Below are 16,447 nucleotides of genomic sequence, written 5' to 3'. Positions count from 1 at the left end.
CGGGCAGCGCGGCCAGAGGAACAGACCCGGACATCAAGCCAGAGCCCCTCTGCGGCTCACCTGCCGGAACAAAGCGCGGGGGCGGCCCGGGGAGCCCCTGACCGTGCACCACGAGGCATCCGGTGGCCGTGACCCCCCTTCCCGCGTCACCATGGTTACATCAGGCGCCCCAACTCTCCCCACCCCTTCTTCACGTCCACACTTCGGAGTGACCTAATTTCAGTTTCGACCACATGAGCTGTAGTTCATACTTCACATTACACTCTTGTAAGGAATGTTCCCGAACATCGGCCGTGTGGCTAATCTGTCACCCGCTGGCTCCCCTGAACCGCTGCCCCCGAACCTCCTCAGGTCATCCCGCGGCCAGTCAGCAAGGGCTCCGAGGTCAGGGCCAACTGGAGAGCGAGCCAGAGCCAGAGCAAGAGCCCCGCGGCCCCTCACCCCGTCTTCCCTCCACTCTGCAGCCCACCCTGTGCCCACTCACCCACGCCCACCCTCCCCTATGCCCATGCTCACCCGTCTTCACGTGAACCAGCCACCTGCACCCCAAAGCCAGTTCAAATGCCCAGGCCCCTCTCCTAGAGCTCCTGCCCCCAAAGCCCAGATGGGCATACTTGCTTCCTGGAGCACAGATGTGCCTTCGGTCCAGGGTGGAAACCTGATGCCCACCTGCTTCTGTGCCTTCCCTTTCGAACTCCACCCTTCGCAAGTTAACCTTCCAAACTGGCTCAGATCCCTCTGCCCAGGAGTTTGGGCTAGGTCAACGCTTCTGAAATTATAATTATTATTTTTTTAATGTTTACATATATTGAGAGAGAAAGAACGAGAGAGAATCCCAAGCAATCTTTGTGCATTAGTGCAGAGCCCGATAGCAGGACTCAATCCCATGACCCTGGGATCATGACTGACAGGAAATCAAGAGTCCTACGCTCAACTGACTGAGCAACACAGGGGCCCCAGAAATTACTTTTGTAAATGCAGTTCAGGGTTTCAGAGACACTCGATTAGAATTTTCAGGTATTTAAAGTCATTTAAAAACTGACCTAATGCAACCTAACTCTAACCCTAACCCTAACCCTAACCCTAACCCTAACCCCTAACCCCTAACCCCTAACACTAACCCTAACCCCTAACCCTAACCCTAACCCTAACCCTAACCCCTAACCCCTAACCCCTAACCCCTAACCCTAACCCCTAACCCTAACCCTAACACAAACCTGAGAAATAAATGGCAGGTACAGGTGTCTCTCAGGACATACTGGGAAAGCCAGAGGGCCTCCAGGTGATGCTGTTGAAAGAAATCCGTATCTCTCGACACCTTTGGGCAGCCTGTGCTGATGATCAGACCCAGCTTTTAATAGTAAGGGTGCCAGTGGAGGGTTTCCAGATTAAATTCGGGCTGCCTAGTTTAATTTCAATTTTAGGTTAAGAGCGAACAGTTGTTTTTTTCCCCAAGTAGAAGTATGTCCTAAATATTTCATGAGACATACTTATTTTTACTAAAATGTTCGCTCTTTTTCTGAAATTCAAGTTTCACGGGACAGCTGATACCGATATCTGGCAAATGTGAGCCACGGCTACAGAGGGAATGCCCTGAATAGGTCTTCTGTGGTGCAGCCAGGGCCTTCATAGGGCAGTGGTGGCGTCCTGGGACGGGGACGTTTGGGTGGATGAGTCTGAGTTTGAACACCCAGATTCCCCAGAACGCTCTGAGCGTGAAGAAGCAGCCTCTGGTCCAGTTGGTGCCTGGACATCAGCTTAACCCGACGTAGCTGTCCGACAACAGGATGCCATTCTCAAGACCTGTCCCCGTCTGTCCTTCTTTCCTCTAGGCCAGTGACGAGGGCCAGGTCTCAGAGAAGCCCAAGTGAGGAAACAAAACTCCTGCTCTGGGCGTAAACGGCATCTTCGCGGATGGGAGCGCAGGTCCCGGCTTCTATATGTCACTGAGCGACAGAAGAAATGTGTGGGGCAGACTGGAAGATAATGAACTGGGTTTATTGATTTGGCAGAGTGTGGCCGTGTCTCAGGATCTGACCTCCCAGCAGGCATACTTGGGAGTTATCCAGATGCTGTAGGTGAGGTGTCGTGCTGAGGCTGTCCCTCTAGAGTGTTGAGAAAGAGCGGAGAGGGTTTGGGGAAGTAGAGATGCAGGAAGGAATCCATCATGTGAGGCTGAAGCCTCTATCACTTGACTGTGTTCCCCGGGAGGCCCAGAGGACACTTATCTCGCCAAGACAGTAAAGAACACACCTATGAGGAGTGGTTTTGCATTTCTGGGCAACTCAGTACTGGCTGTGCTCAATGCTGTCAATGTTGACAGTAGATTATGCCGTGGAACTTCACTCCCTAGTCTCAAGGGGTGCCAGGATCGTCAAACAGAGTTTAGGTGGAGGTGCTGAACCGTCAGAGGCAAGGCGGGCAGAGTTGCCATAATGGCAGAAAATCCAGAAAGGTGACCACAACCCCTTCGCCCATTAGTATCTATGGGGCTGGCTAATAGACCATGGTATTCCTCGGGACGCAAAAGACGAGGCTCCAGCTAGGACATTGCTAGGTTGGTCTATGTGGAAGAAGCCAGGAACTAGTGAAAACAGAAGGCTGCTATCAGATGCTGCAATGAAAAATCAGAATCCCCTCCAGTTTCCAGATCGAAACTAGTTTTCAGACCCAGAGGCTGCTGACCCAAGGAGAAGCCGGGCCCCTGGAGGACAGACCTTGCAAGGTCATTACAATATATGCTGTGAACATCCCACATTCCTTCCCCTGGAGGGACCTATGGCTGTTTGGCAGAGTGACTGTGTACTGGGTGAAGGAAGATGCTTGGCCTTAGGAGGGTGACTGGATGCCGACTCTGGGCCGACACTTGTCAGGGAGCCTCCACACCGTCATCAGGAAAGGGGATCCGGAGTGAGTTCGCTTTCACATAGGAAGAAAGTAGCGTCTCCTCTCTGCTGTCTCGGGGCGATCCTAACTCTCTGATCGGTGTCTTCATAGAATCCTCAGGAACCTTGAGCATGCTTGTCCCACGTACTGATGTTTTTCTAATTTGACCTGGCACATCGGGAGCGGCAGGGAGGCTGGCTGCCCGGGTAGGACATGAGTATCGGGGACTGGAAGCAAATCCTGTAAGACTCGGGGGTGCGCAACTTTGGGGGGATCTTTAGGGGTCCAGTGATCTAGAGCGTGCTGGGACATGCCTTCTCGGTCACGGCAAGATATTCCCTTTGCGATCCTCACGACAGACGCAGAGCCACCAGCATTAGACGCAACTCTGGATTTTGGAGGCAGCAGATGCCTCACGTGGGAATAGGGCTCCAGTCCAGTTGGCGAGTGACCTGGAAGGCTGACAGGTTTGAGCCGGGCTGCGAGCACGGGAGGATGCTGAGCAGGTCCGGGCTGTGGTGTGAGCCTCTCTGGTTGGTCAGGGAACCAGCGGAAGGAAGACGGGAAGATCCGAGACGAGGAGCCACGTGTCTCTCCCAAGATCCAAGGCGGGAGTGGGCACCACGTTTCTGTTTTTATCTCAGATCAGTGCTCACCAGAGGCAGTCCCCTGCAGAGGAGACGCTGAGCCAGTGGGTGTGCTGGGGACTCATCCTCCGTCAGAGGCCAGCCTCTGTCCCTGGTCACCTGGAGGTCTGCACCGTGGGTCCAGCAGCAAGGGCTTCCTCTCACCAAGGCTGATCTTACTTTATCCGACTGACGATGAGCCCTTTATCCGGAACCATCCCCTGAGAAGACCAGCCAGCCCCGTGGAACTATTTGGGGGTATTTAGTGTGTATTTGGGGGTATTTAGTGGGACCTGGTGAGAGAAGATTTGGAACGTGTGGTTATAAAGGACTTAGGATTTTGATTCTGGAAAAATGATGCTGGACATCCTTTCCCCGGTTCCTCTATTCTAAAAATAACCTGACCCCCTGAAAATGATTTGACTTCACCGTGGACAAAGCATAGGCTGCAAGAAGGTGGAGGCCGGAGATCTCGGGGCCCGAGGAATGATGTTCGCTGGGTTTTCATTTTATCTGGGTGCCAGAAAGACCTGTAGTCAGAACCTCCAACAGGCAGAGATGAAAAGAAAATCTCAGAAAGCCTACTTTCTCTGGCCAAGAGGCTGGGAAAGGGGAACCCAACAGAGACTCAGTGAGCAGCCCCAGCCCCGCTCAGCCACCGGGCTGCAGCAGGCCGGCCAATCTGGGAGCAGCCCCCCCCCGGGGGCCCGCCTGCCTGCAGCCGCAGGAGCCATGTGTCTCACTGCCCTCTGCCTGGTGATGTAAGGACACCCGGGCCCAGTGACCTCTGCCCCCGGGGACCACACCTGCAGGGATGGAGCCGCAGCCCCAGCAGCACGGGAAGAATGAAGCGGACCTAAATGACACGGTGTGTGTTCCAAAAACTAAGCCGTCCTTGGAGCTGACGCCCGCAAGTTCGACCTCAACGGAAGCCGGGCGATTATCTGCTGATATACATTTCGTTGGGATCAAGTCTTCTAACACGATAACCAGAATGTCTAGGACACAGCACGAAATCCCCACCATACCGAGATCCAGGGATGCCTCTGGGACGGGTGGCAGTGACCCCCAGCAGGTGGGAGTACGTGGATGAATCCGAGGTCGGAAGGACCTGACGAGGATTTGAACGCAGCTGTCGTAAACATGCTTCATAAATCGGTGTCAGAGAAATGCTTTCATTTCACATCGAGGACAGTCGATTACAAATCATCGGTCTATAAAAACACCAACAGTCCGAATTGGGAGACTGGATGTCACCCTAGCTGTGTCATGTCGGAGGAGACTGTCAGCCTCACTGTGCTGCAAGGCTGGGGTCGGTTCATTGAGTGCCAGGCGCCCTTCTGTAGGACTTACCCCCGTGGTCACAGTCCATACGCACAGCCTCCCACGAGGAAGGTGCCAGAGCTGTCCCCATGTGAGAGGGCACTAAATGGAGGGGCGGGCGTTGTCTAAGATGCACAGCGCTTACCAGGTGGAGCAGGAATGCACCTGCTCTACCTTCCTGGAACCTGGCTCCATTCGAGGACTTTAAAGACCCTGAGGACGGTGCTCATCACACTGGGACATCTGTCCTCCCTGCCTCTCCTTCCTGCGTTCTCACCGTGGGTCTGTCTTTGCCGAGGGCTGGACGCATCCTCCAGGGCTGATCCCCGACAGCGGCAGGACTGGCACACAGCCTCCTGCCCCGGATGGCAGCTTGGGGAGGGACAGAGGGAGCCCTGCTCTAAAGGGGTGGGCGGGCAGGGGCGGGGCCGTCATCCTCCTAAGGCCAGCTGGCATGGGCGCCCACACTCCTGCCCGTGGTGGCCTCAGCTTGCCCACATTTAACCCTGGGACTCTTTCCCCAGCTCTGGCGTCTGGGCTCAGAGGGCACAGGCGAGCCTTCAACAGAATTCTGTGCAGCGTGGATGGGTCCCCCTGCGGCTGGAATGAGGGCCCGGTGCTGAGCGATGAGATTTCCAATGCAGTGTGGATGCCTTCTCTCACTAGCCCAACTCCCTCCCCTGTACCCACCTCCCCCTCCGGGTACCCTCCCCCAATCCAGGCCTGGCTGGGGCCTCAAGGCTTTCCGCAAGGCCAACAAGCTTCCAGGGAGTTTAACTTCAATGCATAATTAAAGGCAGGGATGTGGTTTCTGCTGGAGGGTGAGCCCCTCAGAAGCATGCAGGCGCCCCACCATTGCACATCTGCCCCTTGGGTGGGGCTGCATGTGGCCCCTGTGGCCCCCGCCCCTGGAGGAGCCCGGCAGCAACAGAGAAACCCCGGAATGCTGGCCCTCTGCTCTCCAGTCCTTCCTTGTGGACTCCCGGGGGGCCCTGACTCCTTGGAACACAGGGTCCCCAGCCTCATGCCCTTTTACTGGGAGACTCTCGTCACAAGCCACACTATTATGGGGGATCAGTGGCGACTAGGACCTGTAAACCCAGAATATTGGACATATTAGGTGGCCCTACTCTTCCTCCCTCCCAATTGTGTGATTCAAAATAAAACCAGACTATAGATAAGTTATGGAAATTTAGCACTGGGCCCTCCAGCCAAGTGGCTTTTTTTTTTTAATGTTTATTTATTTTTGAGAGAGAGAGAGAGAGAGAGAGATCACGAGGGGGACGGGGTGCAGAGAGAGAGGGAGACACAGAATGGGAAGCAGGTTCCAGACTCTGAGCTGTCAGCACAGAGCCTGATGTGGGGCTCGAACTCACGAACCGTGAGATCGTGACCTGAGCCGAAGTTGGACGCTTTACTGACTGAGCCACCCAGGTGCCCCCAAGCCAAGTGTTTTTATCCACAGTAGTTACTTGAATTCTTTTTTGTTTCGTTCTGTTTTGTTTTTAATAGCAAATTAAAAAAGAAGTCTCATCTCCCGGTGCCCCTGCCTAGCTGGTTGGTGGTCTAAGTCCCCTTGACTTGGCCCCTCAGAGTCACTTCTCAGCAGGCTGTTGTCTGGGACCTGCTGCTAACTCCAACAACCCCTTGCATCACTTGACTTTTTGATCCCGGAGTGCAGCTAAGGGAGTCCTGGGCCTTCAGAGGGTGGGGGCGGGGGAATGGGCCTTCTGGGATTTCCCTCTGTCCTCAAGTACAGGGTCAAGATCCCCGGCCCAGTGCCTTCACAGCCCCAGGACCTCGAGGCCTGCAGATGCCTCCAGGGACCCACCACAGCTGCCTGGGGCTGTTCCATTCAGAGCTGTACCCTCTTTCCCAACCCCAATTAGCAGCTACTTCTAGGAAGACCCAACCTCCAACGACTCCCTTTCTGACCTGAACCACCCCACCTGAGGCCCGGTCCCTGCCTCCCTCCATGGGGCAGACCCTGGAGGGGCATCCCATCTGGCCACAGCTGTAGGGCGGGGGACAGTGAGTGGGCGGGTGGCCCCGGCGGGCGGGGGGGGGGCTGGAGGGGAGAAGGGGCGAGACGCTATTTCTAATTCTCAGGATGTGAAGGCGTGGGATCTGGGTTTGCCATTTCCCAGGAAACAATGGGAAGCTGGCTGTCTCTGTTGGCAGGTTAGTCATGTCATGGGTTGTGTGGTTTCTGGCGTGGGGCCGGACCACTGTGGCTGTTGGAACACGTGTCCTGGGCTCCAGGCTCCGCTCTATGGAGCGAGGGCTCCGTACAGACTCTGGGAAGGGCTCCTTCTCGCTGCCCGATCACGCCCAGCATCTCCTACCTGCGGGGGCTTCCCTGGTGGGTGTGTGTCCTCTGGTGTCGTCACTCAGCCTAACTAACCCACAGCAAGTCTGAGCCGGGGCGGCTCTGGGACCTCTGTCCCCACACCCTGGGTTTTGTGCTGTCTGGTCTCCCCTGCAGGACTTGGTAACCTAAGGGCTCCCGGCCTGAGCACAAAGCCCGGGCTCTCTTATCCTGGCCTCACGGGGGCTCCAGGCTGTGCACCCCAGGGGCCTCCCTGAGTGCCTTCTCCCTGCCGGCCAGGGGCTGGGCAGGGCACCACCCCCTCTCCAGGCAGAGGTGTGGGCGGAGTTAAGGGAACCAGGGAGGGAGGCTGAGTTGCTCCTGGAGCCTGTCACAGAGAAAGCCATTTGCCGCCTTAGGCCTTAAGGGGCAGAGGAGGGAGTGGTTTCCGGACGTGGCTGGCAGAGCCGCTGTGCCTGCAGCACTGTGGGGTAGAGCACAGCGAGGGCCATGAGCGGGGAGGCAGGGGGGTAAGGACCACGGCCTGGCTCCCCGCGCTCCGGGTCCCGGCTGGCGCCCATCATCGGCTGAGCCCACGCGGAAGCCAGAAGGCAGGGCCTCAGCACGTGTGGGCAGCAGAGGTCAGAGTCTGGGACACACGGCAGGATGCAGGGCGTGGGAGGGCCTCCGGAGGGGCAGACGGGGGTCCTGCACGAGATCACTCCACGTGGCCCTGGGCTTCTGAGTTCCAGCAACCCTCTCGGTCCCCCCCGGATCCTCGGGGGCCCTCATGAGCAGCGGCTGGTGAACTGAGAGGTTGCTGCCTGAATCCCAGGCACCTGACCAGCCTGGCCACGTGAGCTCCCGGGCAGTTGCTCTGGGAGCAGCCTCCAGGGCCTGCCCCGGGCCCAGCTGACGGTCACTTGCTCCTGCTACACATCAAGTGACGGCCATGTGATGTTCAGTGGCTCCCAGACTCTGAGCCTTTAAACCATGCACGGCCCTGTGCTTAGTGTCACTTACATGATCTCAGTCCCCACAGCACTCCTGCGGGGGGTAAGCCCTGCTAAACACAGCCCCATTTTATGGGTCAAGAAACTGAGGCTCGGACAGGATGAGTGCCAGTTAAGTGACTTTCCAGAAGCCACTGGGCAGTGTGGGTGGAGCTGGGGTTCCCACTCAGGCCTGTCTCGGAGCGAGCATGGGCTCCGGGCCTCGGTGATCCTTGGGAAGTTGATGGCTGAAGGCAACTCTACTGATCCCGAATTTGGTGATGATTGGGCCAGGCCCCTGGGCGGGAGTCACCCTGGGCTCCGTCAGGCATCAGGACTCCACGACTGCCTCTCTAATACCCTCCCCTCCAAGACCCTCTTTCCGCTCTCCCACCACAGCCTGACCCGGCCCCAGCACCCGGGGCCTGGAACGTACCCCCTAGAGAGATTCCCATTGCTGCCCTTACTCATCCCGGCAGCGAAATGACTCACCTCTCTGCTAGGGAGCTTCTGGCATGCACATCTCATTAGCCTTCCCTGTTCCCTGGGGCCCTGAGTCCTTTGGCTGGCTGCGTGGCCTGGTGCTCCGGGGCTCCGTCCAAGCCCCGCTTTGCACCCCGTCCTTGCCACACGCTCAGACTCTGACCCTGCTGAGCCCCCATGCGGGTCTTCCCTCCGCCTCAGGCTGGCGGCAACTCTGGCCTTGGCACGTAGCAGGTGCACGTAGCAGGAGCACCACCCTTCAGGAGCTCGGGAGGGAGAGCAGCACACAGGTCTGACCCTGACGTCTAAGCCAGCCAGTGGCTCCTCCCGGAATGGAGGAAAGAACCAGCGTCCCCAGGGGCCCGTGCCGCAGGAGCCCGATGACTCTGTCCGCCTCTGTCCAACAGCTTCACCAGGCTGGGATCCCGGGAGAGCTTCCTTCTTGGCCTGGGCGCTCTCAGCCCCCACCCTTTAGGGACAGGCTCCCTGGTGCCGGAACAGCAGGCTCGTTCCTGCTGCCCTCTGCTGCCCTCCATTGGCCAGAGTGGGTTACTGAGGCTGACCCTGCAAGCCTGGAGCCCTGGGTCGGGTGGGGGGTGCTCGGGATGGTGAGCACAGGTCAAGAGCGACCACACATACTCGGGCCTCAACACCAGCCCCGCGGCATACCCCCATCGGCGTGATGAGCCCATCTGCCCCGACCCGGAGCTCACAGTGAGCCTAAGCAACTCTCCCCACCCACTGTGAGGAGCTTGGGTGGCTGTGAGCCTGCCCATCTGGTCTCCGTTAGGGTCTGAGGCACCTAGAAGAAGGCAGATTTCTCCTGAGCAGACCTAAGGGGCATGCTTTAGTGCTTTAACGTTTAGGCTCTTTTGCTAAATGGCTTGCCACGTCTTTAGGTGTCCAGTTTCAAGTTGCTGGTCTTTGGAATCTTACAACGTCTCTGCTTGATTTCCCAGGCAGAACGATTTCAGATGTCTGGATGCTAGAGTCAGCAGCGGTTCGGCCAAAAACATCCCCTGTGTCAAATCTGGAACCACGTTTGCCAGCCTGGGAAGCGAGCCTCTTGGGAGAGCTTCCCCATTCAGGTGGTGAGAGCCCCTCAGGTGCGTCTGTGTGTCCCTGCACATGAGTGCAGAGCCCTGGTGGGGCAGCCGGGGCGGCTCTGTCCCCAGTGCTGCTCAGATTTGGGCACTCGTGCCCTCTGCCACCATCAGACAAGGGGGGCCGGGAGCTGAGCAGAAGCTTACTTGTGGAGACGAGTTGCTTCCATAAGACCCAGAGAAGATGACAGAATTCCATATATCATGCCTCTTTCAGATCTCGTGGGAAGCATTTCTAGTACTCTAATGTGTCGTTTACTTTGGTTCCTTTCCTTTGGTACAGTGAGTGTTGATCAAAGCTGACTCCCCGCTTCTGGCCTTTCTAAAGATTTCCCCCCATGGTCTCAGTTGTTTTGAGTTAAGGAGACTCTTCACTAGTATGAACTAGCTTCCTCGTCTCCTTCCTTCCTTCCCTCCCCCATCACTCCCTGTCTCTCCCCCCCCCCCCCCATCTATCTACTACTTGATTTAGCCTGCTTGGGCTGCTATAACAAAAGAGCATAGGCTGAGTGGCTCAAACAGCAGAAATCTCTTTTTGAATAGTTTTGGAGGCCAGAAGTCCAAAACCAAGGTCTTGGTTGATTCTTGGAGAGAATTTCCTTCCTGGCTTCAGATGGTTGCCTTCTTGCTGTGTCCTCACATGGCCTTCACGTGGCCTTACCTCACTCTGTGTGTGTGTGTGTGTGTGTGTGTGTGTGTGTGTGTGAGAGAGAGAGAGAGAGAGAGAGATCTGTGGTCTCTTTCTTCTCATAGGGACACCAATCCTATTAGATCAGAGCCCCTACCCTGACGACCTCATGAAAATTTAGGGACCTCCCTGTAAGTCCAATATCCAAATATAGTCATACTGAGGAGAGTGATTAGGGCTCAGCATATAAATTTTGGGGCGACAATTTCAGTCCCACATCACTACTCCTTTTTATAAGCTAAGAATAAAGTACAGCATTCAAATAATTGCACCCCCTCCCCAAGTCTTCAGGTTAAAATACCTCAGATGCAGGTTGCTGTTAGTTGAGACAGGTTTCATCACACAAGAATGGGAATTTTTAGGGAACAGCTGGTTTATAAGAATCCAGACATGCAGTGACAGCAATATGGCACCAACACAAACTGTAGGCCAAGGGCAACCAGCTCAAAGTCAGCCCTGGGCCCCTGTCTTGGTTTGTGTCCCCTAGAAGGAGACCCTGAGCACATTTGATGCAAATAATTAATTTTCAGAAGCCACCCCAGGGAAACACCTGCAGGGTGAGTGGGAAATGTTGGACAAGGAATTGAGGTGAAAGAGTATATGATCAAGATGTTTGCCCCCATGGGCAGCTGGAGCCCATGCCTGCCTGGAGACAGGAAGGCAGGAGAGATCATACCTCTGAGTTATTCCATCCTGGGTTGAGGAGGATGAGGTTTTATCTACCAGTTCCCTGCCCCTTGTGGATTGAGGCTCCTATTTTCAGGAAAGATGCCTCAGACGCAGAGTCTTGGGGTTACCAATAAGTAGCCTCCAGTAATGGCTCCATGTGCACAAAACTGTGGCACTGAGCATCCCTCTGGTATAATTCCTTTAAGTGCTCTGTGTCTTGGGGTTGGCCTAGCCCAATGGCAGGACCTTTACCAAAACTTCCTGCCCTGTGTGCCAATCTCCAGTGCCATGTGACTAAAGCCCTACTCCACCACCACCCCGTGGGAGTGGGAATCCTGCTGAGCCTTTCCCATCCTCCTCCTTGCTCAAGAATCGGCTTAGCTCAGGACCTTCTGTGTTACTTTCCTGACTCTCACTTGTGTCCCATCTCCGGTGAGATCTTCAAAGTATGTGAAAGAAGTTAAAGAGAAATTTAGTTCAAATTTATTATTATTTTTTAAAGAATGGGTTATGATGTTAGGGTCATGATATAGCTACGGTAATCAAGACTATGAAATTACCACAGGGAAAGACTCACAAGTCAATAGAACAAATGGAGAACCCAGAAATAGATCCACACACGTATGCCCAACTGATACTTGTCAAAGGTGTGAGAGCAGCCCAATGAAGGAAGGCGAGCCTTTGCAACAAATGGTGTGAAAGCCAATGGACATCTGTGGGCAAAGAGATGATCTTCAACCTAAATCTCACATGTTACACAAAACTCAACTCAAAATGAATCACAGACTTAAATGTAAAATATAAAATGACTAAATGTTTATGAAAAAAATATTTTAAACCAGGCCTAAGTGAAGAGTTAGTTGTTTGACTTGACACCAAAAGAAAGAAAGGGAAAGGGGGGCACCTGGGTGGCTCAGTCAGTTAAGCGTCTGACTCTTGGCTTCAGCTCAGGTCATGATCTCATGATTTGTGGGATTGAGCCCCATGTCAGATTCTGTGCTCACAGTGCAGAGCCTGCTTGGGATTCTCTCTCTCTCTGCCTGTCCCCCAACTTGCATGCTTGCTAGCTCTCCTTCTCTCTCAGAATAAATAAATAAATATTAAAAACAGAAAAAAAAAGAATAGAAAGACAAGAAAAAAATGGATAAATGGGATAAATGGGACTGCGTCAAAACTAAAAACTCTTGCTCTGTGAAAGAATCTGTTAAGAGGCTAAAAAGAAAAGCAACCCACCGGGGGAACATACTTGCAACAAAGGATTAGTATCTAGAATATATAAAGAACTCTTAAAAGTCAACAGTGAAACAAACTAAAACCCAAACAATCCAATTAGAAAATGGGTTAAAGGCATGAACAGACATGTCACCAAACAGGACACACAGATAGTAAATGAGCACGTGAAAAGATGCTCAGCATTAGTCATGAGGCGAATGCAAAAGAAAACCACAAATGACATATTTCTACCTGTAAGAATAGCTAAAACAAAAAATTGTGGTATCATCAAATGCTGGCAGGGATGAGGAACAACTAGGCCACTTAAGCTTGCTCGCGGAGATGTAAGAGGGTGTAACCCCTCTGGAAAAGAATACAGCAGTATCTATCTATAAGACTAAACATGCCCTTACCATATAGCCCTGCAATTGCACCATTGGGCGTTTCTTCCAGAAATTGGAAAACTCGTGTTCACACAAAAAATCTGTATACAAACGTTCATAGAAGCCTTATTTGTATTAGTCCTAAGCTGGGAATAACTCAGTGTCCTTCAGGGGGTGAAATGTTAAACCAACTCATGCGTTGATATCTTGAAATACTTCCCAGCAATAAGAAGGCACAAGTTGTTGATACACATAAAGGCCTGGGATAGGTCTTAAGGGAATTATGCTGCATGAAAAAAGTTAGCCTCCAAACATCACAAATTGCATGATTCCATGTAAATAGCATTGCTGCGATAAATTTATAGCAGCGGATAGACGAGTGGTTGCCAGCTTATGGAGGGGGACAGGGAGGAGGCTGTGGCTACAAAAGGGATCCTGTGATGGAACTGGTCTGCCTCCTCAGCGTCGTGGGGGGTCACACGAATCTGTACGTGTGATAAAGTTGCACAGAACTAAACTCACGCTCACACACACGCACACGCACATGAGCACATACATAACTGGTAAATCTGAATAAGGTCGGCGAATTGTAGCAAGATCACTTTCTTGGTCTTGGTACTGTTCTATCGTCACACAAGATGCTGCCTTTGACGGAAGCTGGGTAAAGGACATTTGGGTCTCTTTGTAGTATTTCTTAACAGCTACATGTGATTCTACCGTTACCCGCAAGGAAAATATTAAAACAATGAACGAGTTGCAGAGAAATAAAACCTGGTGACAGCAGGGCAGGACATCGTTGTCTACAACCAGAAATAATGCAAACATCTGCCAACAGGTGGCTGGGTACCCAAAGTGGGGTAATTCGTGAAAGGGAATGCTAGCGTATCTTCAGTGAAAATGACAAACCGATGATACGCAGAGCAATCTGAGCGATCTCAAAGACATTATGCTGAATGAAAGAAGTCGGACACAAAAGCGAACAGGGTAGAATCAGCTTCCATTGATAGGAAACTCTGGAGTAGAGAAATCCGATTTGGTTTGGGTAAGCAGTTGTCTGGTGCGGAGGGTGGAGGTTGACTAAGAGGCACGGGGGGCCCTTTTGGAGGTGATGGAAACATTTTATATCCTCATTGAGGTGGTGGCTATGTTGTAATTCATCAAGATGTACTCTTCATATACACAGGTGTATACATTCGTCAAAAATCACTGAAATGTGCATTTAAAGAAGCGCATTTTATTGGCTATAAATTATAACTGATGACAAAGGTGTTAAGTCTGAGCGGGAGTGTTTCAGTCCAGCGGCTAGAGCTGGTTCTGGTCGTCAGTTTTAGAGCACAGTTTCTCGTGTCCCAGTTGACAACTGGATGAGATTTATCTCTTAAAACATTACTCTGCATTTAACTGATTTCAGCTGGGCCCCAACCATCCCATCCACTATGACCCATGTGATTAATCACTAACTTAAAAGTCCCCATGGAGGGGCATCTGGGCGGCTCAGTGGGTTAAGCATCTCACTTCGGCTCAGGTCATGATCTCATGACCTGTGGGTTCGAGCCCCGCGTCGGGCTCTGTGCTGAAAACTCGGAGCCTGCTTCAGATTCCGTCTCAATCTCTCTCTCTCTCTCTCCCCTCCCATGTTCACGCTCTGTCTCTCCCTCTCTCAAAAATGAATAAACATTAAAAAAAATTTAAAAACCAGAGGAGGGGCTTGCTGTTGTGCATATGGAGCCATACCACTTGGCTCTCCCCTCAAGGAAGAACTTTCTGGAAAGTGGGTGAGTTTGTGGGGAAGCCTCCAGCTGCAGCACCTTTAGGACCCTGAAGGGGTGTGTGGGCCAAGGCTTCTCCTTGTCAGCAGCTCCTGGCAGGTTCTGGGCACAGTGGAGGATAGAGGCTGGTCCTTCCTACCCCCGTAGGACCTTCTGAGGGCTGGTCCCTGTGACCCTCTTCCTCCTGGCTGGTGTCAGATAGCCTCCATCATGGTGGTTCTGAGGCTGTCTCCTCCTCTACAGCCCCCTCCCCTCCTTCTTTCACAGGTGTTGTCCACAACAAGGATCTCGTGTCGTGACCTGTGCCTCCCGGAAGACCGAGGGTCACAGATGTACTAACCTCTTGTTTCAGCCTGGATCCAATCAAGACAATAGAATCCACGTTGCTGATTTCAGATAGAGGACGCGATGCAGGGAAGTGTTTCCACGGTGATGGAGGGAGGTAAGGGGTGAAATACAGAATGGTAAGGCAATCAAGACATCAACAAGAGCAGGAAGTCATGGTCCCCTCTAGGACTAGAGGGTCAAAGGGAGGAGGAGGAGGTGTTTCTGGAGCCCAGGATCTCCGGCCACCTGATAGATGCTGGAGTCACTTCAGGCATGTCAGGTAGGAGACGAGACCCCAGGAGGATGACTGGCGGGTCCCTTCTAGTGCAGTTGGGGACCACCTAAAACAGAGAGAGGGAAGTAGAAACGCCCATATCCCTCTCCTGCCTGTCGGCCTCTACCGGTGTCTCTGCCTGCACCCACAAGCTAGAAGACGACAGGGCCTGGGAGTCCTATTTCCCTTAAATCAGAGCAGAGGCAGGAAAAGTCAGGATACGAATCTGAAAGGAGCCGGGACATCTTCCAAGACCTCATCCCTGCTAATCTGCCCGGAGCCTCATTACGAGTCTATGTAGATGGTGGCTGGAGGGACGGATAGACGGGTGGGTACGCGATAAAGCAAATACCGCGAATTATTAGTGGCGGAACCTAGGTGGTGGAGATACGGACATTCGCTGTAATATTCTTTCACCCTTCCTGTATGTTTGAACATTTTCATAATGATGCATTACTGAAACAAAAGCACCCTCCTTAAGTGACATTTTCGTCTTTCAGGAGGAAGAGGCAGGTGACTTTCTCGGTTCCCCGTTTCTCCCCGAGCCTGGTTACACGGCCCTTTCTCCATGCTGAGAGAACGAGGGACAGGGTGGCCCCCACAGACGTGCACTCGGGTCTCCCTCAGTGGGGCTGGAGGCTGCACGGCCAGGGGTGGGCTTCAGTCTGTGACATGCCACGGGTGGTTCTCCCATTGCTTGACAACTTTTGAGTCAGTCACTCACATTGAAAAACCTGGAAAATTCTCATAAAAATCCCCAATCTCCAACCTCTCTTTGAAAGTGGAGATCCACCAGCACTGGGCCTGCATTTCCCCACTGCAGCAGGTGAATGGAGCGCATCCAGCTCGATCGTGCCCTCTCCTGTCCGCCACGGCCTCCGCTGCTCCCTCTTCCATCATCCCTGGCCCACTTTGCTCACTTTGATTTCCTGGCTGGTCCCTGAAAGCCTTTGCACTTAGGCCACTGGATTCATCAGAACACTTATATTTTATAATGCGCTTTTTACAACTCCTGATTTGAGGCCACATTCCTCAAACTGCATTAATCCACGAAGCCCCTTTGTGACTTGCTGTTTCCAGGTACCGGCCCCTCTATTTGCTTAAAACTTTAAAATGCGTTCTTTTATAAAGTAAAGGCCTATTTTTTATGTTTCCTCAGCAGTAATCCCCATAAAACCAAGAGTTTGGTGTACTCAGCAGGGTTCCTTCCTAATAAAATAAAACGTGCTTGTGCCGAAAGCCTCGGGATCACCTCTTGCGCTCGGTGGCACGTGGGTTCCACTCCAGGCCATGCCGACTGGATTATGCTGAGGCTGATTGCCAGAGAGACTGACCCTGCTTCGTTCACTCTCTGGCGGGGCTTCCCTGAAGTACACTTTCCCCATCCCTGGCCATTTGTCCTCC

Source organism: Prionailurus bengalensis, chromosome C1 (genome assembly GCF_016509475.1).
Source record: "Prionailurus bengalensis isolate Pbe53 chromosome C1, Fcat_Pben_1.1_paternal_pri, whole genome shotgun sequence".
Classification (NCBI taxonomy): Eukaryota; Metazoa; Chordata; class Mammalia; order Carnivora; family Felidae; genus Prionailurus; species Prionailurus bengalensis.
Note: the sequence above shows the minus strand (reverse complement) of the source record.